The sequence below is a fragment of the Lissotriton helveticus genome, chromosome 7 (assembly GCF_964261635.1).
Source record: "Lissotriton helveticus chromosome 7, aLisHel1.1, whole genome shotgun sequence".
NCBI classification, from domain to species: Eukaryota; Metazoa; Chordata; class Amphibia; order Caudata; family Salamandridae; genus Lissotriton; species Lissotriton helveticus.
Window position 1 is genome coordinate 145998447 of NC_136068.1, and position 26901 is coordinate 146025347.

Below are 26901 nucleotides of genomic sequence, written 5' to 3' on the forward strand. Positions count from 1 at the left end.
TATTCACCTATAAACCCACAACCCGCTATGGAACTAAAAACAGAAAATTCAAATAAACATACATTAATACATTGAATATAAAAAATACATTTTAGAAACTTCTACAAATTTTACACATATATTAAAAATACAAACCATTTTTATACAAAAAAACACACATCACATACATATAAAATACATCCTAAAATACATAACAATAATAAAAACTATATTTTTAACCACTATATTTTTGTACACAATATTAAACACTTCGATATTTTTTACATCGATATTACTTACCTTACATCGATATTCTTGACCACGATATTCTTGCTGTAGATATTTCTGACCCACGATATTTATGCCTCAATATTTATGCAACTCAATATGACTCGATATTCTGTACCTGCACTACCAGTTCGCCCGTATGATTCTGACAGTAGGAGCCATACGGGTACAACCGCATGTATACAAGAATGTCACCTATGAGCTCCACATCTCTTGAGCACTGCAAGTTCCCAACATCACAGATAAAGGAGGGATGATTTCACTTTACAGCATGCTGGGATGTAACTAGATGGCTGCCAAGGTGATTACTTGGAAGGTGACAGGACGAATAATTTGCGATATCTTTGGACTAATGGAGTTACTGGGAACACCCACAAGGGTGCAGGCCCTGAAAGCGAACATGAACATGATATGCAGATACTGTAATGAAATGTTGTCCTTTGGGCCACCATTAACATATCATTGTGAGCAGTATTAGTGATTGGATGAGTAGATCATTAGGCTAGGGCATTTGGTGGTGGTCACTATGCAGGATGGGACATTGGGAGCCCGAGGTTCTAAGCCTCCAGCATTTATGTTTTACTAGCTTACCTGTCGCGCGTTGCTGCGATCTCCGAAGAAAGGAAATTCAAGGAAACTCGTTATGATAACATTCAATTTACATTGTGTCATTTTTATTGAAACGTATTCATTTTAATATGGAAAACATTTCAAAGTGTCGTTTTAATTCTATTTATTTATTCGAGTGCTTGTGGATACACAATTTTTAGTTTTTCCGTCTGGGGCGTACATCAGTATTCGAAAGATTATGAGGGCCCTGGGGGGCCGATATTTAAAAAAATGTTATGCCGGAAACCTTCGCGGGAGTGTACTCAACAACTTCCCAAAGTTTCCTGGCGATCGGATGAATGCTGTTTTAATTCTATTTATTTATTCGAGTGCTTGTGGATACACGATTTTTTGTTTTTCCGTCTTGTGCGTACATCAGTATTCGAAAGATTATGAAGGCCCTGGGGGGCCGATATTTTTAAAAAATGTATGCCAGAAACCATCGCGGGAGTGTACTCAACAACTTCCCAAAGTTTCCTGGCGATCGGATTTATGCTGTTTTAATTCTATTTATTTATTCGAGTGCTTGTGGATACACGATTTTTTGTTTTTTCGTCTTGTGCGTACATCAGTATTTGAAAGATTATGAGGGCCCTGGGGACCGATATTTAAAAAATGTTTATGCCAGAAACCTTCGCAGGAGTGTACTCAACAACTTCCCAAAGTTTCATGGCGATCGGATGAATGGTGTTTTAATTCTATTTATTTATTCGAGTGCTTGTGTATACACGATTTGTTGTTCTTCTGTCTGGTGCGTACATCAGTATTCAACAACTTCCCAAAGTTTCATGGCGATCGGATGAATGGTGTAGTAATGCATAACGGACAAACAGACAGACAGACAGACATACATGCGTTTTATATATATAGATGTAGCTAAGAAGCACATGGCTAGCAATTTAGGCAATTACTCAGTAGTTAGAATACAAGCTCTACATGCAAGTATTATTAATCAAGTAATATTGCAGATCAATATCACTCAAGGGAATGTTACACTGTATGATCCACTATGTACTGAGTGGATGCAACTTTTGGCCCTTGGCAAAACTGCAGATTAGAAGGGATATGGGATCCCTAATAGCCAGATCAACAGGAATAAGAGTAGAGCCCTTAACTCCTTTGACATTGAGGCCATTAGGAATTAATTATCGTCCATGCTATAGTACCAGTGAAGCTATGAAAGTAATAAATCAGCGAGCCCCATTCAGTCACAGGATGTCTGGAAAGTCCTGCAGAGACTATATCGAGATTGGCAATGGCACAATTTTACCTATGAGCAGTTTGGGAAAGTGTTCCAACACATGTGTTACTTTTCCAAGGGCATCCAAAGTATTTTATGGTAGAATATTGTGAATCAGCAGTTTACAGAATTCAAATCTGAGTGGGGACAGCTACAGGGTGGAATAATGGAGACAACAGTTACAATTGTCAGGTTCTGCCTAGCTGCACCTGCTTAGCATTATGGAAAGACTACATTTCCCATGATCCTTTCGTTCTGTTCCAGGAAGTACTTCTGTGGGAGGAACAAGCTTCCGGTTGCGTGTAATTCTGATTCCCGTTCCGTTAGGCGTGAGCGCAGATGCGCTGCACGCCGGTTCCTGGTTCCCGCTGGTGTTCGTTTCTATTGGGCTTCGTATCCAAGGTAGGATACCCTAGATCTCCTTGCGAAGCGTGCTGGGGTCTGCTGCGTCCCCAGTCTTGTCGGCAATTCTAGGAGGAGACTTGTACATCGGAGCACTGCAGCAGGATGCTGAGTGTTTCCGATATATACCTGCTCCATTTCGCTGCGTCTGTGTAGTAGAGGCGGCGACTCCAAATTCCCAGCAAGCACAGGCGCATTGGACGTTATTGTATTTGCCGTTTGTGTTTTCAATCGGTATGGGCTAAAATACCATTGAGGCTGATGTATACTCGCAGAGCGCAGTAGTGGTCGAAACTACGCGCTACTGTGATATTTCGGCGCATTTACTTTCAAGGATTCCTCTAACTGTAGCAGAGTGCTGTGGTGGTCGAAACTACACACTGCCGTCTTTTGTTTTGTTCCTTTTTGTGTTGAAGGGTGCAGAACGTAGTGGTGGTCACAACTACACGTTTCTGTATTGTTACTGTGGTTATACCTTATTAAGGTTCTTGTTTCAGGAGACTTCTTACCAGGCTCAGGGGAGCGGAGTGTTGTGGTTCTTGCCTCCTACACACTTCCGTGTCCTCCTCCCACAGTTCTGATTAGTGACTTGGTTCTGGCTTATGCTCCTGCCTTCTCATTTGTTGATACAGACCCCAAATATCCCACGCCCTCTGTTCTGTCATATGGTATGTTCTAAGTGGTTGAAGGTGCACAGAGGTTTTCTAGCCATACAGTTTCATATGAAGGTCATCACTGTATTGTTTGTGTTTTACAGGAGTTCCAAAGGCAGTAGTGGAGTGTGAAGAAAGACACATGTAGGGGGCCTTGTTCTTTACTTTATGCAGGTATATTTGAGGCATTAGCGAGAATTCATGAGAGTAGCTTTGTGTATATCCTGATGTTTATGAAGGTGTCTTTGTCATTTCAGGTGTCCCTTCCCTGCTGACCCCTTCCTTTCCCTTCCCTTCTTTTTTAGGTCGAGGTAATATCCGGTCTGCCGAAGGCAGAACCGGAAGTACCGAGATTTAATGTTTCTTAGTGTGGACTATTTGTCCCGCCTCTGTTTTTGCCTCTCTCCCATTGGCTGGCTTCCTAAACGGAGGCCAGCCATTGGAGGAGAGAGCTGTCCCTCCGAATAGGCTCTGTCCTTTTCGGATTTGGAGGTGTGTTCGGTGTTCTTCTTTCCACTTTTAGGCCACGCCCATTCTGAGAACAACGAACACGCCCCCAATCCGAAAAATCTTGAACGTTGTGTCCGCCATTATTTGTTTAGTTTTCCCAGTTTCCAGAGCTGCTTTGCTCATCCCCCCTCCCTCCGCCCGCAGCTCTCCTTCGTCCCGCTCCCCCCTCCCTCCGCCCGCAACTCTCCTCCGTCCCGCTCCCCCCCTCCCTCCCTCCGCCCGCAGCTCTCCTCCGTCCCGCTCCCCCCCTCCCTCCGCCCGCAGCTCTCCTCTGTCCCGCTCCCCCCCTCCCTCCGCCCGCAGCTCTCCTCTGTCCCGCTCCCCCCCTTCCTCCGCCCGCAGCTCTCCTCCGTCCCGCTCCCCCCCCTCCCTCTGCCCGCAGCTCTCCTCCGTCCCGTAGATTCTTTGCTAAAAGGGGTGAAACAGACTCGGGTGGACTTGTTGAATATCTGTCAGTGGTTAATAGTAGGTTGTTGAGGATAAATGCTGACAATGGCAGTTGTTGACACATGGTTGAGAAGAAGGTTGTGGATGAATGGTGAATGAATGAATATGGTAAAATGAGGAGAGGTAGAGAAGAGGACGGGCGCACGACATAATTGGTGAGGATGGTCACCACTCAGAGGTAAAATGGGGAACATAAAACAAATTAAACTTATCTACTGTAGTGTAAGCAAGCAGTATCTCCACGATGTTTGTGGAGTCCGCGTGTCTCGTAGAGTATAATCACATATATTACTCTTGGGTTATAACTAGAAACTCAAAGCAATCCTCGCCCGCCTTTAAAGGGACAAATGCTGTTCATTTAGTATTTGGAGGCAGTGTACAGAAGAAGCACACCGACCGGCTCCCCGCAGACGGAATGCCAACATAGTCTGAAAGAAAAGAAAGGCAGCATACATCCCCTTTCCCTTACAGCCCCCACCCTGCGGATGCAAGCATCTACGCTTAAATGAATGAATTACTGTATGTATGAAGAGCACATTCATGAGACGGAAAGATATCTTTTTGTGTATTTAGCGCCCTCTAATGGCCAACTATATTATGTTTCTACAACTGAAGTAGATTTGGCCGTAAACTACAAGCCCATTTGGAGTTTCCACAGAATTACGGCTATCTGCTGGAATTTTCTTAGGAGATTCCTGCAGTTCAGTTAGACTATGAAATGGGGAACAACACTGCAGGCCGGATTTTTCCTGAAGGCATTGTCTCGACGCTCCACCTGTGCCGTGAAAGAGGGCCGGTCACCGCCTGAGAAACAGTAGTGAGTGCAGAGTAGTGAGTGCAGAGTAGTGAGTGCAGAGTGCAGAGTAGTGAGTGCAGAGTAGTGAGTGCAGAGTAGTGAGTGCGGAGTGCAGAGTAGTGAGTGCAGAGTAGTGAGTGCAGAGTAGTGAGTGCAGAGTAGTGAGTGCAGAGTGTGAGTGAAGAGTGGTGAGTGCAGAGTAGTGAGTGCAGAGTAGTGAGTGCAGAGTAGTGAGTGCAGAGTGCAGAGTAGTGAGTGCAGAGTGCAGAGTAGTGAGTGCAGAGTAGTGAGTGCAGAGTAGTGAGTGCAGAGTGCAGAGTAGTGAGTGCAGAGTAGTGAGTGCAGAGTAGTGAGTGCAGAGTAGTGAGTGCAGAGTAGTGAGTGCAGGTGCAGAGTGGTGTGTGCTGTTGAGTGCAGAGTGGTGTGTGCTGTTGAGTGCAGAGTGCTGTGTGGTGTTGAGTGCAGAGTGCTGTGTGCTGTTGATTGCAGAGTGCTGTGTATTGGCAATGTAAATGACAATGCCATTTATTTATGATTTAAAGAAAAAAAAAGAAATGTCATGAGCAATGCCAATAGCTCTACCTTTAATGATGCCGAGACCATTGCATTGTAAATGCTTGTTCTTCTCTTATTTTCCCTCGCCTAATGACTCAAACACCCTGTATGCTATATCAGGGTGTTGGTGCCATTTGGAGGTGGAGCCATTTATTCAACAACCGGATCCCGTGGAGGTAAACCTGACAACAATTACTCAAAGAGATATGGGTCAAAACAGTATAATAGTATAGTATACTAAGAGGTACTTGCCTATAATTTTCATAATTGTTGGATATAAGAGTGAAAACCAAAGTGAGAGTCATCCCTCTCTGTCTGCGATAATATAAAGTGGAACCCGAAGTGAAGGCTAACCCTTTAGCAAATGCGAAGGTCTGTTGGCTTGGGTAAATTTTGTTTTGATTTGCAAGAACGCTTGAAGTGTTTGTCCTCACATCCTGGAGATGGTAATTAATGTAGAGGGCCCAGGTGGTCGTTTTGTTTTTTAGGTCTCGCCTGAGTCAGCGCATGTGCTGTATCGCGAGACATTTAGTAGCTGCTTTGAAAAGTGCTACTTTGCCGGCCGCCAGCTTGCTATCACGCACACAAGCGCGTGCGTGACGTGCACAGCTGCCATTGTGTACATCTGCCATTTGGCTTCTTTCATTGCGTGTGTTAAGACCCTCCTTTACCCCCTCCCTTCTATCATTCCCTCCTTGTCAGCTTCCTGCCTTTGTATGGCGCGTGCTAACTTGTAGCCGTTTCACTTTCATTATTTGCACTCCCTCCTTGTCTTTGTCAGCTTCCTGTATTTGTTTGCAAACTATGTTTAAGCTTGAGCCAAGGCTGATTTTTAATTACGGGCAGAAGTTCCATTTGGAACCTTATGTGTCAATGCAGGGTTTTCAGCAACATTAAAGCTGTGATTTATGAAACATCTCGACATAGTTTATTTTGAGATGCTTTTAGTATTACTGTTTTGTGACTTAAGGAACATTAAGGAAATATTACCGTGAAACTGGACAACGTTCACAGTGTTTATTTCTGATCGCAGCGGCTGCTTCATGTCCGCTGCACCATTCAGGGAGTCCTTTCGTTGGCGCTTTCATGAGGACATGATGAGGAAGCTGGAAACTTTTGGCACATTCTTTTTAAAAGCACAGCATATTGGTGACGGGTTAGTCGATTACACTTATGTAGCGCTTTAGATCTCAAAGCGCTATGGTGGGTGCAGCAGTTGTAATTCATGAAATATGGGGGTCAACTCACAAGGAGGGGGCAGGTTGGAGTGCACATTGGCTGCAATTGAACTCTTAAGATGATGGGCTGTGTGTATCCATTATCAGCACTCCGTCTTCGCTAAGTGATCTTGTTTTGTTGTTGTGTCAATGCTTTGCTGCGCCTGTTTGACTTACAATGTGCTTTCTCTTTCCCCAAACTCGATGCTTGTGTTCCTTTATTTTGAGATGATTTTAGTATTACTGTCACACACACAACCACACACATTACCACACACACAACCACAACCACAAATACAACCACAACCACATGCACAACCACACACACAACCGCACACACACACACACACACAACCACACACACACACAACCGCAACCACACACACAACCACACACAACCACACATACAACCACACACACAACCACACACACACACACACACACACACACACATACACACAACCACACACAACCAAATCCACACCCACACACAGACACAACCACAACCACACCCAACCACACACACACACACACACACAACCTCACACAACCACACACACAACACACACACACAACCACACACACAACCACACACAACCACACACACAACCACACACACAACCACACACACATAACCACACATACAACCACACACACAATCACACACAACACACACACAACCACACACACAAACAACCACACACACACACACAACTACACAACCACACGCAACCACAATCACACATACAACCACACACACAAACACAAACAACCCCACACAACCACACATACACAACCACACACATCCACACACAACCACAGCCAACCACACACACACAACCACAACCACACACACAACCACACAACCACACACACAAACACAACACACACAACCACACACTCACAACCACACACACAACCACACACAACCACACACACAAACACAACACACACAGCCACACAACCACACACACAACCACACACACAACCACACACAACCACACACACAACCACACACACAACCACACACAACCACACACACACAACCACACACAACCACATCCACACACACAACCACACATACAACCACACACACACAACCATACACACTCACACACAACCACACACAACCACACACACTCACACACACAACCACACACACACAACCACACACACAACCACACACACAACCACAAATACACAACTACAACCACACACACAACCACACATGCAACCACACACAACGCACACACACAACCACAACCACAATCACACAACCACATACGCACACACACAACCACACACACAACCACACACACAGCCACACACACAACCACGCACACAACCACACACACACACACACACAAACACACGCACACACACACAACCACACACACACACACAATCACACACACAACCACACACACACAACCACACACAACCACACACACACATACACAACCACACACCTAACCACACACACAACACCACACACAACCACACACACACAACCACACACACAACCACACACACCACACCCAACCACAACCAACCACACATCCACACACACACACCCAGAACCACACTCCCACCCACACCCGCTTCCACACACACACAATCCCACACACAACCACACACACAACCACACACACAACCACACACACACAACCACAAACACACAATCACTCACAACCACACCAAGCATTCGCATAGCCAATAGGTCTCGCCTTTGGGAACTTATAAGTCTTTAGCCACTTAACAGTTGATGTGGTTGCACCAAGGATATTGTGCTGCATAACTAAATACTTAGAATGTCCCAAAAGCTAGACCTATTGGCTATGCGAATACTTGTTGTCTTTGGTCTCTTGCATCCACAGGGGCTGTGCTCCCTGTAACTATTATTCTCTTGATATATATGAAGAATTAAATTCCTTCCTGATGAAACAAATGTAAGAGTAAGCCAGCACCTATTGAACTTAGCGGCCCTATGTTTCTTATAAATACATATCCAGGGCTGTTCTAATCAGGCCCCTACTGACCGGAGTATGTGCTCTGGTAAGAGGCATCATGTCCTCTGGTAAGAGGCAATGAATGAAAGTGGAACTAGAGGACCTCTAGTTCCATCCCTTTAGGGCACACATGTATTGTCTTTCTTGGAAAAGGAAGACTTCCACTCTTTCGTTTCTTAGTTCATAAGTAACATTTTAATTAGCATTTCATTTCTACATCGTTGTGTTTATCCTTTTCATGTAGTGATAATCAAATTAACTTCAGGCCATGTGATTGCAAGAAATTCCAATGCATTTCGGGCAGGTGTTACGTGCCCTTCATCAGGGAATCGACACTGTAATCATAATATGATAATCATTACAATATTGCATGACAATCACAGTAAATCATAAAACACATTGTCTATTCATGTTAAAATGTGATAAATTCAATGGTATCGGGTTCTAAGTGCCTAACGTGTAATCATGCCAAAACATATCCGTATGGTTCTAATTGTATTTTAGGGCGGGTTGTGAAGAAACAGATTGTGCAAAAAAAAACGTGAAAAATCGGTCTCACTTACAAGCCTTTCCTTGAGTATTATTCTACATCTGTAAAGAAAACAGAATGTCAGCACGTGTAAAGCGAGCGTTAAGATAAAGCGCTCACTGCCTCTTTACTCTAGCGGTTCTATCAGACTAACCTTTCTTGTGTGTTCGGCGTGCTCAGAATTTGCTGACAGTCTTCAGTAATGGCGACGCAGGGACAAGCTCTGGTCGCGTTTCCCTATTTGAAAAAAGTTCCGGTCATGTGACCATAAACATAGTCGACAGACTATGGTTGTTGCTCGCTGTTACGACCAAGATCGTGGTTGTTAAAGCGTTGCTGGTCCGATGGGATAATAAAAACTATAAAGCCTACAGCTATGTGGTATAATAAACAAAGAAGATTAAGTGCGGATGTCTAACTACAATGAGGTGGTAAAATGTGAAGAAATATAAAGAAACTATATATGAAAAAATATCTTGTGAGGTTCGAACCCTGAACTGGGTGAGTTGTCATGATGAGTTACTCTATGCGTAGAGCTATCTCGTGGTGCTAGCGGGTGAGGTGGAGAATCGGGCAAAATGTGTGTCTATGGTTATATAAACGTGCACAGTATTGACAAGATACAGTCATTGGAGCAAATTAATTTACAGGTAACATGACAATTCAATTCTTTCGTTTAAGCCCATCGGCTTTTGTGTGGACAGTTTCTGTATCCATGCGTTCTCTCTTCTCAGGAAATATTTTGTATTGTCTCTCCCCTCAATTTTTTGGACAGTTTCCAATATGACAAACTTTATTTGAGAAATGTTATGATGTTCATCCACAAAATGTGCTGACAGTGCTGATTTCATATTCTTCAATCTGATGTTCGATTTGTGCTCTGTTAGTCGCACTTTGATGCGACGTTCTGTCTTGCCCACGTACATCTTTCCACATGGGCATCTTATTCCGTAAATCAGGTTGCTGGTGTCACATGTTGCGTTAACTTGAAGTTTAATTGGGTAACCTTGTGTTGGGTGATTAATTGTGTTGCCTCTGATTATGCTGTTACAGCTACCGCAGTTAAGGCAAGGTTTGGTTCCAGAGTACTCATTGGTTTTAATGGGTTTATTCTGTAAGATTTCGCCTAAGTTCTTTGCTCTGGTGAATGCGAATATGGGTGGTTGGTTAAATGCTTCTTTAAAGTCCGGTTCCATATTCAATATGGGCCAATGTTTCAAAATGAACTTTTTGTAATTTTTGCTTGATGTTGAACATTTTGAAACCACAACCATGCGTGTTTGTTCTGGTTTGACTTTTGACGTTAGAAGCTTTATTCTGCTGAGTTTGTCGATCTTTGTTTTGGCTTGTTCAATCAATATTTGTGGGTACCCTCTTTTGATGAATTTGTTTGTGGTTTCTCTGAGTCTGATGTTAAGAGTATCTTCCTCGGAGGTAATTCTCTTCACTCTAGCCATTTGTGAAAAAGGTAAATTTCTTGTTAGGTTAGGTTCATGGAAACTTGAATGAAGTAACATATTGTTTCTGTCAGTGGGTTTCACATAAAGATCCGTGGAGAATCCCTGTGGTGTTATCGATACTTTGACATCCAAAAAATTGACCGTCGTGGCTGATATGTCCCATGTTAGTTGGATTCGTTGATCTATTGCATTGAATTCTGTCAGTTCAGATTGTAGTCTTTCCTCTGTGTTCGTCCAAATGATGAATAAATCATCAATGTACCTTACGATCATTTTCAAATTGTCCGTCCACTCTTTTTTGGTTAGAATATGTTTGTTCTCGTACCACTGCATGAAAATGTTAGCGTACACGGGGGCCGCAGAATTGCCCATAGCCATTCCGGTAAGTTGTTGGTACCATGTTCCGTTGGATTTAAAGTAGCTTTGATACAATGTAAAATACATGAGTTCCATTAGAAAGGTCTGAAAATCCTGGTCTAATTCTGTGTGCATAAGTGCTGCTTCCATGGCTTCTATCCCCATGTCATGGGGTATGCTCGTGTAGAGGCTACGAACGTCTGCCGTGCATAGAATTATTTTTTGTTGTGGATTCCATGTCACTTGTTGTAGTTTTAGCAAGAATTGAGTAGTATCCTTAACATAAGTTTGCATAGCTTGTACTGAGGGTTGTAAATACTTGTCAATTAGCTGTCCGATTGGTTCGTGTAAACTCCCTATGGTGGATACTATGGGTCTCATGGGTGGATCCAGCGTGTTTTTGTGTATTTTTGGTACCATGCGTAGGGTAGGGCTTTTAGGGTTAGACGTTATCAAGTAATTTTTTGGCCTGTCTGTAATAGTGCCTTGTTTGTGGGCTCTCTCGACAATTATTTTCAATGTTTTGGAGTATTCCATTGTGGGATTGCCATCCAATTTGCTGTATGTATTAGTATCGCTGATGTGTTCCATCACTTTAGTATCATACATGGTCTTGTTCATGATTACGATGGCTCCTCCTTTATCAGCTTTGGTGAATATGATCTTGTCGTTCCTTGCGAGTTTTTTCAGGGTGTCTAGGTCTTTCTGAGTTATGTTTCTCTTTTTGGGTTTGGTATGTTTGATCTTATTGAGGTCTTGTTTGACAATGTTTTCAAACAGGTCAAGCGTTTTGTGACTTATTGGAGCTTGAAAAGTACTTGATGGTCGTAATCCTAGAAGTTGATCTTTTTCTTGTTGTGGTCGTTCGGGCAATATATTGTCAAAAAAATTTCTTAGTCGTAACTTGCGCATTAGTTTGAAAAAGCTCACGTCTAGCTCTAAGTTGTTGGTGGTCGTGGTGGGTACAAAAGATGTTCCCTTTTGTAATAGTTTTAATTCATATGTGTTGAAGTGGTAGTCACTTATGTTTATGGCTAGTTGTTCTACGTCTGGTTCTTTCTGGTTTTCTTCTCTTTCTCCTTGTCTTTGAGAGTACCTGTTGTGCTCCGTGTATTTGGTGGGTCTCTCTCTTTTCCCTTTTCTTTTCCCTCTCCGGGGTCTCCTTTTTGGGCTTGGCCCTGGTCTAAAAAAGGATTGGTGTCCAGTGTTGCGCTGGTGGTGGGTTGTTGAGCTGACGAATCGTCTTGTGTTTTTCGGGTCGGTTGTGTCGTGCGTGGCTTGTGGCTCCTGTCACTGTCCGTTGATGAAGTATCAGTATTTGAGTTATATGGACGGTTCCTTCTTTTTTGGGCGTAGATTTCTGCCCAAGTGTAGACTTCACCCAGTTTATAATCAAGGGTGTCCCTCTTGAATTTCCGTATTTTTCGTTCGTTAATCTCTCTAGAGTGTCTTTCTATTTGGTTTTTTATGTCTTCCAGTGTTGTTTTTAATTCGTCTTCTGTCATCATTTTGGATAGGTCAGTTGATATTTCTTGAATTTCTGTGCTTAAGTCCTCTAAGATTGTAGATAGTTCTTGAATTATTAGTAGGATCAAGTCCAGCGAACATTTATTCAAAATTTCGAACCAACGTTCTTGAAATTTTTGGGAATGTTTGCATCTATCCTAATCATTTAACTCTGGTAAGAGGCATCATGTCCGATGTCGCAAAGCACCAAGGCAGCGAGGCCCCGCCGGTGATGCCGTACCCAGGGCCCCAAACTGCCCACTCGACCGCCGGTGTCCGCACACCCGGGCTGACAATGTGGGCACAGAGCAGTCTCCTCGCGCTTCCCTCGGGGACGCGACCCGGTGCGGCCGCCGATCACGGACCCTGTCGCCACAGTCAGATCAGGGGACCTCCTCCAAATCAAGCCCTCCAGCTAGCGTCCGTGCCCGGGGCCCACACAGCGGGAAAGGTCAACAAAGATCCGACGTCTTCACCCTGCGGCTGTGCTGTCCCTCCGTGCCCCCCTCCTGTCACCGGCCTGTCGCGGGGCATCCCCCCCGGGCCACGCACCAGGCCAGGCCAACCTCCACTCAGGCCCAGGAAACCCCCAAGGCCGGAGCACCGCAGGGCTGGTTCACCACCTCCACCGTAGGTCCCCGGGGTCGAGGAGAGACCAGTCAGCGCATTTAAGGCCTCCCAAGCCCCCTCACGCGGCCCGATTCAGCCGCCGATCCCCGGGTAGAGGCACAAGCCCGAGGGGGGGGCCCTCCCACTCTCTCTGCTATCGCCACCGCTCTGCAATGGCCAAATGTCCGGGAGGAGGGCACCCCCGCGCCCGGGGCCCCAGAAACAGGCCTTTCTCGTAGGCGCGGTGCAGGGGTGCAGCCAAGCCTCCCCGCGGGCCGGGCGCCCCCTCCTCCTAACTCCTCACCAGAGATCACGGCCTGGACCCCGGGCCGATCTGCCACGCGAAGACCGCCACCACCACTAGGCAATCGGGACCGCGTGCCGTGCCTCAGGCTCCCACGGACGGCCACGCAGCTCACGCCACTTCCAGGGCTCGCCAAACTCCACACCCCGGCTCCGCTGCCAGACACCGGGTCGCGCCTCATGGACGCATCGGCCTCAGCTCTCAGCCGCTCCAGACACCGCGGCCGCCCGCCGGACTGCCCCCGCAGGTTAGTGGTGCCAAGCTGCCCCCTTCAGGGCTGCTCAATGGTCCGAGCGAGCCAGGATAATAGTAGGATTGATGTAGGGCTGGACAGAGCTGACTAGCACAAGTCCACCATGTTAGTCTGCCAAGCCACGCCCCCCCGTGGATTCCTTTTTGATGATAGGGAGCCGTTTCTAAATTAATTCAGGTCAGCGCTTAGCAAAGCGCTGCAAAGCAGCACCACCGGCGTTCAGGCAGCTTGGGGAGAACTCGCCGGAAACAGAGTGGATGTATATATATATATATATTGTTGCACGTTTCTGTATCCTAATGTAGGTTTCAGAAAAAAGATTGGCTGGCACGCTGGTATCCGGTTTGTAAATTTATTAACACCAAACCCCCCTCACCCCTTACAGACGCGTTTCGCCTTAGCAGGCTTCGTCAGTGTAACGTTAGTGCATAGTTAGTGTCGCCCTTTAAAGCCATTGGCCAGTCATGCATTTCATAAACATTAAAGAAGGACATCTATTATACAAAAATTCGGCGGCCATCTTATAGTGTGTACATTACATTATAGTCGCAGGCTAAAGAATGGCGACTGACGTGAAAGTGCATAGTGCTCATTAAAAACATATAACGTAACTATTATTTATGTATATATTAAACATATTTGTTAAACACAGCAAAAATTATTTAATCAGCCATTGGATTGTTTACACAGAATTATTTCTCAATATGCATGATGTTAGTTATTCAGCCCTGAATGGGCGATTTTGCAAACAGTGCAAATTATTCTGTTAAGGACTAGCAGATCATTGAAAAAAATATATTTAGGGCATGTTGTTTCAGTTGTAAAACATATTCATCCTATTATTACCCCCTATTTGTGATTGCGCAGGACCTATAAATGAACCCACAGTTCCTCATTATTATTAAGCCCCCACGGAGTCATGGTTTTTAAACTGATGATATGCTTTGACTCCAAGATACGTAGGGACTTCTCCCTGTCACCTCCCCGTTCTAATTTGGGTGCCTGATCAATGCAGTAAAAACTAAGTTTTTCCCACTTGCTCTGATGGTGTTCGGCAAAGTGGCGGGCGACAGGATACGATTTATCTTTATTTGTAATCGCCCGCATATGTTCGAGGATTCTTAGTTTTGCTGGTTTTATAGTGCTGCCGATGTATCGCAGCTTGCAAGGACAGGTGAGGCAGTACACAGTATACTCCGAATTACAGTTGAGCAACTGTTTTATTTTTATATTGGTTTTTTTTTCGCCTGTGCGATTGGGGTATTCCAACATTTTGCCACTAAATCTGCATGCCTTACATTTAAGACAAGGAAAAAAGCCAACTGCTTTTGATATTTTGATGGGTTGGACCGATGTTTTAAAATGGCTATGGACCAAGTGGTCTGCCAAAGATGGACATCTTTTATGAGTGATTAACGGTCTTTTTGGCAGATTCTTTTTAAGGACTTTATCAGCAGTGAGTATGTGCCAGTGTTTCTGGAAGATGTTTACTATTTCACCTGATTTGGTGTTGAATTCAGTTATCATTCGTACCTCATCAGGTGCCTCTATTTTCAATTTGGGAGTAAGGAGATCCCTCCTATTAACCCCAGAGGCTTTAACCCTGGCTTGTTTGAGAATGTTACTATTGTACCCCCTGCTCTCAAATCTTTCCTGTGCATCAATTATCGCATGCCTGTAGTCCTGTTCTAAAGAGCAATTTCTCTTTAGGCGTAAAAACTCGCCGTAAGGTACATTTTTTACAAGACTTTTAGGATGGTATGAGCTGGCATGCAAGACCGCATTCCCCGCGGTAGATTTTCTGTACAAGCGGGTTTGCAAGATGTTGTTATGTACAAATACTTCTAGGTCCAGATAATTGATGCTGGTGGTACTGATAGTACTTGTAAATCTTAAGTTGAGAGTGTTGGTATTTACATACACACATATATATATATATGTATATATATATATATATATGTGTGTATGTAATCAGTCAGTCAGTCCAAAGATCATTGTTCGGCTGATTACAAGGCATAAAAGCACAGAATAAAACAGTACTATCATAAAACTTCATAAAAGAATAATAAAAACATTATTAAAACGGCTCAATTCCAATTCATAGGGTCACAAAAGTTCATATAGCTGAAGCATTCATCACACAACCCCATATAGATTTCGGAACCTAATTGCACATCAAATAAAGTTTAACACTGCTACACAGAGATACAACTCACAGTGTTTTTGCAAATAAAGCAACGCTTCTCTATGAGTTCTAATCTTAGATGAACAAAGGATTGGTCTCAGGAAGTGTTTCCGGGGTTGAGAATATCAATGACTAAGTAAAGTAACGTGCATAGTGCTTTGCTTTGATGAATCATCACAAGGGTAGTATGTCGAGGGTGTGCACCAATCAACGTCTGCCTCTTTCACCAAGGACATCATAGTTGGTTTTATAGCTCTCTGGTTGGAATATAGGTTTGCAAGACCCAGGTCGATAATCCCTCCTTTAACATAATTAATCTAGAGGATCACTGGGCTATACGGACTTCCTGGGAGCGATCTTCGAGAAAGGAGTTGATCAAGCTGAGGGCTGAACCCTGGATGCCTGCCTCCCTCACACGATCCGCCAAAATACCACGGTCGACTGCGTCAAAGGCGGCAGAGAGATCTAACAGCACCAGGGTCTGAGGAGAACCTCTGTCTGCCTTCTCTCGTAGGGAGTCCAATACAGTCAGTATTACTGTCTCCGTAGAGTGGGCAGGACGGAATCCAGCTTGGTGTGGGTCGAGGAAATTGGTTTGTTCCATAAAATTGGACAGACATTTGGCCACATGGGCCACATGCACCTGAGTGACTTCAGGGTACGATTTCCGTGGCGATAGGATTATGTTATGGCTCAAGTTTGCACCGGTGGTAGGATTAAGTGTATATGAGGCGGAGTGAAGCTGTCTTAGTTCTTGAGAGGAGTACGTGAGGGGTTGGGCATAGTGACTGGGCCCTGGGCCCGGATGGGCGCAGACGGGCTTGCCTGTGGCGCGCCCGCTGCGCGCGTCTGCTGTGCTCCCACGCTGCAGCCTGCATTTATGCCCAGTGACTGCCTAAGCTTCTCTCCTCGCCCTTCGTGATTAGTCTCCCGGAGGGGAGAGACCAGGAAGCAGGAAGCAGCTGGGGAGCCTGAGACGCCTAGAAGCTCGGTACGTGGGTATTTTAAAAATACATAGTTGTAAAAGGTTAAAAGATTAAAAGAGCGTTGCAGTAATGAAATCACTGTTTTACTGGGTAGCGGCACATTCCTAGGGTGCCCGCTCCCGGCAACATTGGCATATTTACTTATCCTAAGGAAAACATATGTATATGTCAAATTCAAATTTCAAAAGCCTGATTCGACAGAATGTCATAAAAGCAACACACGGTACATCACAATACAATACACTATAAATAATACATGACAATAAAAATATTAAAAAGTTCCCGGCAACATTGGTATATTTACTTATCCTATGGAAAACATATGTATATGTCAAATTCAAATTTCAAAAGCCTGATTCGACAGAATGTCATAAAAGCAACACACGGTACATCACAATACAATACACTATAAATAATACATGACAATAAAAATATTAAAAAGTTCCCGGCAACATTGGTATATTTACTTATCCTATGGAAAACATATGTATATGTACATTATGTTGAAGTCATACCCTCACACCTTTGTGAAGCTGTTGCATCAGATTCGAGAGGGACATGTAGTAAAATACTGTATTTTTTCAGCTTTGTGCATTTATTAAGCAGCTGCTTCTGAGAGGGTCACCAAGTAGAGTTTGAAACAGCTACAACCTTTTTAAAGACTACAAGGTGTAGCGCTTCTGACTGCTAGATGCATGTATTAGTTGTGTTACTGTAGGGTTACCACCTTTCCCAGAGAAAAATTCCAGCGATCTGCTCACGTACATTCTGCAAAGAACCCTGTTTGATTATTCAGTAGAACTTTAGAACTTTCTATTAAATCATCTGTAGATTTTTTTTTTAATATAGCCTTTCTGTATTTTACTGTATCATTTGGAGGGTCATTGGGGAAGCAGTAGAACACATTTTAAAGTGTTTTCTGCTTACAATTACTCTTTAAAGTATGTACCGTAAGGAAAAAGATACCTGCTTTAAGGGATTTTCTTTCTCATTTTGGTACTGGCCGGGGCATTAAAATACGGATAATGCCCGTTTAAAACGGCCAGGTGGCACTCTATGAAAGGACAGACTTTGCCAACCCTTGTTAAAATCAAGGAGTTAGCCCAATTCAAGATGGTGACTAAACGACGCGAGATGGCCTTCCGCCGTTCCTCGAAAGATGATTGGATATCACGTTCCCGCGTTTGTTGCCGTCTCGTGCGGCGAGACAGCGGCGGAGACATAACTCTCCTCAAAGAGGAGACTACGAAGAACTGCCGTATCTGGTTAATTCTATGTTTCGTGATGCTTTTTGTCGGTCGTGCGCATCGATGATGAACAGACTGGCCTCACCTCCTGCACACTAGAATTTTGGAGCAGAAGTGAGTGTTTAGTGCGGAAAGAGTAGTTGGACGTGTGAAATACCGACCTGTAATAACAGATACCACCCGTGTGAGTATGCGAGCAGTATTCGGTCGGAGAATATTTTGGGTGCGTGTATATAGCAGTAGCAAGAGGCCTGTTAGATTTATGTTATTGTCAATGGATGCTACAAAGGACACGCTGCGTCTACACTGGCCTATATAGTGGAGTAGCAAGATAACCGCAGCTGAACTTGTGCCGGAGTTTGGTGCTGTTGTCACATCACCCAGGTGTTCAGTATGTAATGTGCCATTGCCAAACAGGGCAGCAGCCGTCAAGGTGGGGGATGTAGGTTTTCCGGTGTGAGGCTTCTGACCAGGCCAAGTTTAAATAACTCTGAAAGGTCACCCAGATAAATTCTGGCTTGGGGGAGGACCCTGAAGGCAAAGGCAGTTCGATGGAACAGTTTAACCGACATCTGCAAACGTGAAAGAATTCGTTCGAATTAACAAAGTTAGCGTGACATTTTACTAGATAGGAGTCTTTTTTTTTTAAATGAATACCTGTAGATTTGGGTGCAGTTGAACTAATAACTATTATTTAACACATTAAAAACCCATGTATTGCATAACGTGAAGAGTGTTGAGTACTATCAAAATTCATTGGCACTCGTTTTGTTACAGAAGAGCGACATTTTTAGTCAAAATCTGCAATGGCTCAAGTTTTGCAGGATATATTCTGACGTTTGCAGCTGGTGCACAATGCACTAAGCCATTTAACACGGTTTGAACATAGGACTTGTAGGCTGTACAAACATATTTGTAATGCACACTTTGACCCACTGAGCTATATTACTTGAACACAAGCCCGTGCTTTCCGGATTGTACAATGTTCTGCAGCACTCACATTAACTGGAACATATTTTATGCTCATTCACAACTATAACCAGAAGTGACTGACAAAGCTCTCCAGCAAGTCGTCTCTCAAAACATTCTCTTTGTTACCCGTATTATATTTGAAATTTGCTTCCTGTTTATGTCCGAGCAATAGGATTGTGCTCCTGAGATAGAATCAAAGGCAGAACGCAAAGACATTCTAGGCTTCTCTATATAATTGTCTAAATGAACCATATGGGCTGGAGTTCCTTGCTACTCCGCTCTTGATGACATTTCCGAAGTCCAAGAGGGCATCACTTGCGTAGTGACTCGCATTCCAAGCATACTGTGGAGTTAGCTGCAATTTGGAGGTGTGGATGGTTTGCTGTCAGGAATGTCTTAGAGGTGGAAAGACATTTGTGTCTGGTGGTCTGTGTCCTCCGTGGTAGTGTAGCTCCTATTTTCCCAATAGGCTCTGCGCATTGGAATAGTACCTACAGCAGTAAAGGCCTAGGCCAGACGTTAACTAGGTCTACTACTGTCGATACTAGACTTAATTTTTGGGTTTGCCAGCTAAGCTCAGAGTTCGCTAGAAACTTTCTCGAATGTTCAAGGAAGGATGAACTCCCCTGATTAGACAAGAAGGGATTTAGTTTCTGACAACCATAGAACATGACAACTTTGCTCTCCCCTAATCAAGAGTCAATCTCGAGAGTCGTGTGAGCACAAGGCAATTATTTTACTCAGTCAGTACGTGCATTCTTAGTCTCATCAGAATGTAGAGAAAAGGAAGAGACGGGCGTGTTCAATAAAAGATGTTATTTATTGATCAGTCTCTTTTCTCGTACAAGAGAAATGGATCGATATTATTGCAATACTTATAGTTAAGTAAAGTGCATACATTAGAAGCAATAGTATAAAATAATACTGTAAAAACATTGATATGGTTTCTGAGCCATATGATGTTTAAAATGATTAAAATATATTTACATACACATATACATTTGACTAAACGTACTCAACTGGTGTTTCTAAATACGCCTACCCCGTGTACCTGACCTAAGTCTAATGCGTGGGCGGGAATAGAAAGTTACAGTTTAGTTTAAGTTTGTTTTTGCCAAGTGAATAACTAAAGAATTCTCTAGGAGGGGTTATTCAGTTCTGTACCTGGAATTTAGGATGAATGAGGAATGGTATCTCTTTCTCTGCTCTCGATATTCCAGGCTGCCTGCGAGGGCTGCCCAGAAGCGCCGGTGCTGGGTCTCTCGGCTTGAGATAGCAGCGCGTCTCTCAGCGCGTCAGGAAGGCGGGGCTGCTGCCTGCGGGGTCTGCTTCTGCTCTCGGCTTCGGCAAGTATGGCTGCTCCGTCTTGTCACCACGCGTGTGTTTGCATAGGGCAAGGTCGGCAATATTTATACCTTAAAGGTGCCGAGATTGACGTAAGGATGGACATAGGTACGTCAATAAAGATGTCATACGACTTGCTCGTTAGCACATTCTTTTGCAAAAGTTCTCTGTGAAATCAAAACAATGGCCGCACGGATTATCCAGGTTGTCATAGGTTTGATTTGTTATGAGAACGTCGTATGCCTTATCAGGGGCTGGAGGAATGTCGCTTGTCTAATTAGATCTCAAGCGTTATGACCTAATCAGATAACACGTTCCTGTGCCGTAGTGTGACTGCGTCAGATAACGGTATCTGCATCATGGGGGATTTCTTGCCTCATGGGCTGACTGTTAGTTAACTAGCTAGTAAGTTTAACCAGAATAGGGTCAGGAATAGGGGGATCGAATCAGAACCTATAGAAATACACGACACCCACTCCACGCTAACTATGGTCATATCTACTAATCTATGCATAGTATAACATAGTACAACATACTATAGAGTATAGTGTATACCTTACCACCCCAAAATACATAAATGCATTTCGAAATTTTCAAATATACTGAAAAATTGCAGTCATATATATTGTATGCACTTAAGCTATGAATTAAATGCAAAAGTGAACACGCATTGTTATGCATTATTGATTGTTGGTATATGAGAAATACACATGAAATGGCTCTTAATATGGCTATACAGAAAAAAAGTCGAAACCATTTCATCACATAAAATCTATTGCGAACATACCAGCGGGCAGCTAAAGTCTATAAAGTCTATAAAGTATCTAAAATAGAAATCTTAGTTCTCTAGGAATAGTCTCTTACTTTAAGCAGAAAATCAGTGTCCCGGGAAAAAATATATAGAAAAATATTTTAGGGGCTTGCTGAAAAAAGTTGCTGTCCGTGAACTGGATTGTAATTGTTCATGTGACTTTATTTTTAAAGTTGAAGGCCGAATTCAGGGAACGCCGTGTGCGAGTTTACTCAAAAGTCTCTATTTCTGTTCCGGAGAGAACATCATATCATTCAGGCTTTCGAAAAAACTGTCAACAGCTTCATGGGAAAGTTCCTCTAAGTCGGAAATAGGGGTAACCATGCATTCATGCGCATGATTGTCTCCATTGACATTCTGATTTGCATTGCTGACAGAAGGTCGTACCTGTTCGATGCTGCTTTCATCTTGAACTTCACTACTCTTCAATCGCAGTGGTGAAGATTCCAGGAATGCCGTCATCAGAATTGGCAGCCTTTGAGGGCAGCACAGTGCGTGAACCTTGGTAGGAACCAACAGTGTATCTGCATCCACCGGCGCATCCGATTGTAGCGTCAGACAGGTGTCTAACACGCATTCTTCTCCGCATAGCAGACACCTTAGTACAGGTAAAACACACCTTTGCCACATTGGTCGAAATGATAGAAACCAAGTCATGTTTAGGTCTCTAAGCCGGGATAGTCCCAGGATTTTTGATATCCGGTCCCGGTATCCAATGGCTAGGATCGTATCTTCCATTGTCGCGAGAGTTTGATCTGTGACATGGGTTGCCATAACGAAAAATAAGGACTAGGAATAGGATTCCTGCAATTAGTCCTAGGATCAGGGGAAGTCCGCCAAAAATCGAATGGACGAAGTCTGGAAAAATACCCAGTATGGCTTTGAATGGTGTTAATGCCATCGAAAATACTGTCTTAAATACCTTTGAGACCCCTGTGGTATCAGAAATATTTAAGATTTCGCTCAGGATTTCCGCGAAATGTACGGGGGAATTAGTTGATAATAATGTATGTATCTCTGCAGTCGTCCTTGCGACTTGTAGATCATACGTTTCTTTAGATGACGTGAGCCTTGTAGGCGTCTGAAGAAGCACTGTTTTCATTCTGCTTAAAGTGTCTATTCGAATAGAAGTAATTTTCAAACTGGGCCATGCCCTCGCCTCCCTGTCTGGAAAGGAGCTGGGGAACAAAGAACGTCCACAGCACTTGACCTTCGCCGTCGTAGTGACGAGATAAGGAGTCCCGGGCATAAGACTACAGCATCTGCGGTCTACAATAAGAATGTAACTCCCATTATAGAGTCTTTGAAAGAATGGTTCTATTTCAGTTGCAGGTGCGCCTTGCTGGTGACATGAAAGGTTGTATGAATTCCCTTCACAGGCTCCGTGCAAACTAATACCGTTACACAGAAGCGTGCCGCTTAGTGACATAGCACAATTGATGCCACTAAGAAACACTTTCTGTCCTTTGTTACTGATACATGCATGTGAATAGGGCAGGTTCCATGTTGTTTTAAGGTACCCCTTTCCCAATTTCTCGTACATGCCAGCCTGTATATATTTTTGGCAGTATTGAAACCTGAAGGTTGAGATTGGAATATTTATGATTCCGTGGATTATCCATTCACTGACAGGTCGTTCTGACATTGTCAACGGTAATCTTTCTAGTTTTTCAATGCTCAAGATTGTATAATCAGCACCCTTCTGCGCCATACCGATTTGTCTATCAGTAAGGTTAAAGATTTGAAATAGTGACGTTGTGTTGATTAAACGCCAAGGCACATAGCCTGAACGCAGATTTTGTAACGTCCAGCCAAGCTGTACAATAGAACGCAATTGTGACTGACCATGTTGTAATAACAGTAAGTCTTGCGATAATATATCGATTGCTGAAGACACAATGCTGTCCAATGAAAAAATTCTGGAGGACAGAGTCATTAACCCATTGTCCACTACAGAAAGTGATTTTTCCAAATTAATACGGTCAATTTCCCGTATTCTTTCTGCTGTCTCAATTTGAGTAACCTTCCAGGCCTCATTGTATGCTGCATATACAGAGGCTGCTATGAAACGCTTTTGACGCTGTTTGCGTGGTCCCATTATGAAATCACGCAAGTCAGCACCATCAGTAAGTAAAGTTAGGTGTTGCTTAATTTCAGGCAGTGTGGAAGTTTGTAGCCATTGAAGGCATAATTTGCCCACACTGTAGGTTGTTATTATCCCTGGGTGATGTCTTTGGGGATATCTAGGGTCTGGCCTGTTCATTTTGAAACCCTGTGTTTTATTCAGGAATCTATCTTGACAGTTATTTGTATCTGTGGGCCAGATCAACCATTGTTTCCAATCAGGATGTGTTCTGTTTTGGTTAAGTATATGGTTTATGTCTATTTCTTCATCTGTATCAGAGTTATTGCTAAACATTGTTGGCTTTGGAATAGACAGGTTATTTAAATCTTTGATTTTGGCTAAGCCAAGACAGGTGGTTTGTTGAACGGTGTCATTTAAAAATATCATTTGTTCTGGGATCATGCAGGCTCTAAACAAAGCTTCTATACCCTGTACTTGCCATTCTTTTGTACCCCAAACACTTTTCAAATCAACATTTTTGTCCCAATAATTAAATCCAAAAGTATTCATTTGTTCAAAGAATAAGTCAGAATAAATCAATTTTGTGTTGGTTATCATGGTTTTGGTCCCTGTCTTGTTTGACAATTTAAAATAAAATGTTTCAGCATTAGTTATGTTAAAACCTGAAAAATATGAATATTTGCCATACACGGTTCTAGAGCTCCCTTTTGGAGGTGTAGCACAATGTTCCCATTGATTAAAATTTAAAACATTTCTAGGTTGTGCAGATTTATGCAAGAAATGGTTACCATAATGGTTATAGCAGTACATGCTGTCATAATTTGTAGAACCCTGCAAATAATCATGTTTTGTAAATTTAGCAGACATTACTAAGTCAGACATCATATTGTTTATACTTTCAAAGTCCCAATCATCAGCAAATGAGTTTGGTTTTGCAAAGTCACTCAAGGAGATCTTGATTTGGTGTGGATATTTCAGGATCTCGACCGGACCATAAATTTCATAGTCAGTGTTGTCCCAGGCTACCCCACCAGATATTGGAATTGCTGTGAAGTTGGCTGAAGAAAGTTCTGAAGAAAGTTCTCTTTTCTCGACGTGTGAAGATGTGTGTGGTTTGAGGACCAAGTTGATGTTCTGACTTGCTGTGTCCATTTTAGCATATTTTCCCTCAATGAAGCGTCCCAAGGTAAATACCATGATGAGCCAAAGTATGAGGATAAATGCACCAAAACCCACCCAAAATTCAATCCATGGAGAAATCAGATATGTTTCTTTTAGTTGTTTCAAAAGTTCCTTCGCTTTGTCTTTAAAGGATTTTGATGATGGCTGTGTCTTTTGTTCGCTGAAACCGTCAGAGGAATCATCGAAGTTGATGAAGTAACCGGATGCAGTTCTGTCAATTGTTCCAATTGGTTCAGGATTTTTTTTTCTTGCATTTTCACTTGGTACTTCTGTATAGATTGGTGTGTCTCTGCTAAATGTCTTTATTTGGGTTTTCAGAGGTCTAAGTTCTATTGCATTGTTGCATAGTCCTTGTTGTTCTTCTGTAGGCGTTTCGAATGTGATGAGCCTCTTTGATAGGACCTCTGTACTGGTAGCAAACCTTGGTGTTCTGCTACTTATTGGGAGTCCACTTGGCCTACTGTTGGTTATCGGCCACATGTTGTGGTTTTACCAGGTCGATGGATACAACTCGGTTCTCCTTTTTTCCAGCAAGTGGCGGTAGTACAACTGATCTTGTCCCGTTGACAGACAATACAGGAACTGCTTTTCTGTAAGAAGGCCCAAATTCCTTCTTTACCGCGATCTTCTCCCTGACTAGATCCCCGACTTTTGGAATCCAGACAGGTCTTGCTGGGACAGGTGGTGATTCTTCAGTGGTCGTTGGCTGTTCTTTCAACTGTATGTTGCTCAGGTCTTTTCTTGTTTTGTTTAAGTCCTGCAAAATAGCCAAACGGTCTTTGACATCAAAGCTTTTTTCTGTTACCACTGAAGTCTGACTATCAAGGTCAGAGATCAACATCCTAGTTCCGAATAATAATTCGTACGGACTGAATCCCTTCAGAGAATTTCTTGGCAAGTTATTTAGACTACGTTGGACACTTATTAGATGTTTGACCCACCCAGCTCCCGAACCTAATATCCTTTCTATTATAGATTGCTTTCTGTCTTGGTTTTTTCTTTACACCATCCCATACCCTCAGGAAGGAAGTGAGAAGATTCCCGCTGGGCTGTGCTCATTTGGCCATTCTTTCCCCCCCCCAGGCTGGATTGCCTGAGAAAAAGAAAAAAAAATGGTCGAACGTAGCATGCTCTTAGCGTATATGCCATTTAGACTCGCAAATCTTGTATAACAGTCCGGACGTCAGCCGAGTGCTGTGGATCTACATTATAAGTGGGAACTAGCCTGTATATGTTAATCGCAAGCCATTCTTTTTAGTGGTGATGTTATCTGCCTTGATACGACGAGGTATTAAACTGCTTCTCTCCCCACTGCGATCTCTGTTGCAGTTTGGGCAGTTTTTTACAAACATGGTGTAGTGCAGGCTCATGCCTGGCCACCAGTACCGTGATTGTAATTCTTCCAGAGAATCTTTTAATTTAAGGTGTCTGAGACCCTCGCCCATGTGTGCGTCTGCGATTAACAAGTTTCTCCTGTCCATGTTTGGAATCACTCTATCCCCCACTCCAGGGATTCGAGCAAAAGGAATGGAGTTTGCATCTATGATGTATGTGTAATTGAGTGGATAGTTGATCGGTAACGCCGAGCAGTCGCCTTTTGATGACGTTTTTACTGCCAGCAATGTTTCGCCGTCAATGTATTTTAATGTACGCTTTTTTCGATCTACGGGAGCCGGTTTACTGGCTGCCGCTGCGGCTGTTTCAGCCAATGAATTCCCTACAACGTGAACGCCATCACGCTGGTGACTCAGTGAGTGTGTCACGTGAGTCTTTGGTAGTTCTTTTTTCAAAAGAGCTACCTGTTCCCAGAGCAGTCTCTGCTTTATTGGTGCATCCGTGTCATCTTTGTAATCGTTCTGAATCCAGGTCTGCAAATCCTTGTTATATGCTTTGACGCAGAAATATGAATCTGACACTATAAGTGTCGGGAATTCGCGATCCGCATTATCTAGCGCCATTTTCAAAGCTAATATTTCAGTTTGTAGTTCTGAATTAGTTTCTACTGAGTGTGATTTTGTTAATAGAGGTCTTAGTTTACCTCCGTGCCACACTTCTTTTGTAATCTCACATGTGGGATTGTATGCATGTTCTCCCCAAACGGAGGGTTGAGCATGTCCGTCTGTATAGATTACACAGGCGTAATGTCGTAGAGGCAGAATGTCGATTGGCAGAGGATACGTTTTTTCATATTTTAGATTTTTTAATTCTTCTAGTTCTGGATCAAAGAAGTAATATACTTTGTCCGTTGTGATTGAATTTACCCATTGTAACCATTCTGGATCCAATGTTGTTGTTGGTAAATTACACGGTGTTGTTAATGCCTCAAAGGCTGATTCTGCTGTTCTGACTGTGATATGTCTACCGT

At 43.3% G+C, this 26901-nt stretch overlaps 1 protein-coding gene across 3 annotated transcripts in view; it reads left to right on the forward strand.

The window, feature by feature from the left end:
• Positions 1-18092: 18092 nt before the first annotated feature.
• Positions 18093-26901, forward strand: part of SYCP2 (synaptonemal complex protein 2) — a 2783385-nt gene continuing 2774576 nt past the window's right edge. For 2 of the 3 annotated variants that reach the window (XM_078651822.1, XM_078651824.1), the window contains exon 1: positions 18093-18255. The gene's annotated coding sequence lies outside the window, so the exon portion shown is untranslated. Of the gene's footprint in view, positions 18326-26901 lie in introns of all 3 variants that reach the window. The other variant, XM_078651823.1, reaches the window with a different exon arrangement.